General features: G+C 51.0%; 1 non-coding gene across 1 annotated transcript; it reads right to left on the reverse strand.

The window, feature by feature from the left end:
* Nucleotides 1-414: 414 nt before the first annotated feature.
* TRNAM-CAU (transfer RNA methionine (anticodon CAU)) lies at nucleotides 415-486 on the reverse strand. Its single transcript has one exon. It is a non-coding gene; the product is annotated as a tRNA-Met (tRNA).
* Between the last annotated feature and the right edge of the window lie 255 nt (nucleotides 487-741).

Here is a 741-nt window from a genome sequence, read left to right on the forward strand (position 1 = left end):
GAGGTGCGTCTAGTGCATGGTACACGGGTGTTCCTGCATTTCTGCATCCGGAATGCGGCCGCCGTGGCCGCGATCGAACCCGCGACCTCGAGCTCTGCAGCGGTGAGCCATAGCTACTCGGCTCCCACGTCGGATAGAGAGCCAAACATACCTATTGGCCTTAAAACCCGTAACTCGGTGACTTACCAGCGGTTTTGTGGCTGCCGGCGGTTGGCGCCCCGATTTCGGTGTGTGGGATATATTACCGCTCCTTTACAAGCGAGTCATTTAACTCGAGTGTTGGTCAGTAAATTTCGCGTGTTTGGTTTGGTTTACCTTGGTTTGATTGCAAAAAGAAAAGCAAATGACTGGTATAGAAGAGCACATGCACTACAGCCCATGGGAAAACTAAAAAATAGGATAGAAAAAAGAATTTAGCAGAGCGTGGTTTCGATCCACGGACCTCTGGGTTATGGGCCCAGCACGCTTCCACTGCGCCACTCTGCTGAGTATGTTTCACGTAGTTTGTAGTTGCCATTTGACCGTGGAGCCCACATCGGAGTCGCTCATGCAGATTAATCATGGTCGAGCAGGTTCCTTCAGGCAAGGACAACGCGAACCGGTTGCTAATGGCGTCAGCTTGCCGCTGCTCCTTCAGAGAGAGAGAGAGAAGAAGGTTACTACAAAAGAAGATTCGTACTCTTGTCGAGCAACCTGTGACAGTTCTTGTAATACAGCTACAGGGCCATGGTTATGCGACTG

The sequence above is a fragment of the Dermacentor albipictus genome, chromosome 5, assembly GCF_038994185.2.
Source record: "Dermacentor albipictus isolate Rhodes 1998 colony chromosome 5, USDA_Dalb.pri_finalv2, whole genome shotgun sequence".
NCBI lineage: Eukaryota > Metazoa > Arthropoda > Arachnida > Ixodida > Ixodidae > Dermacentor > Dermacentor albipictus.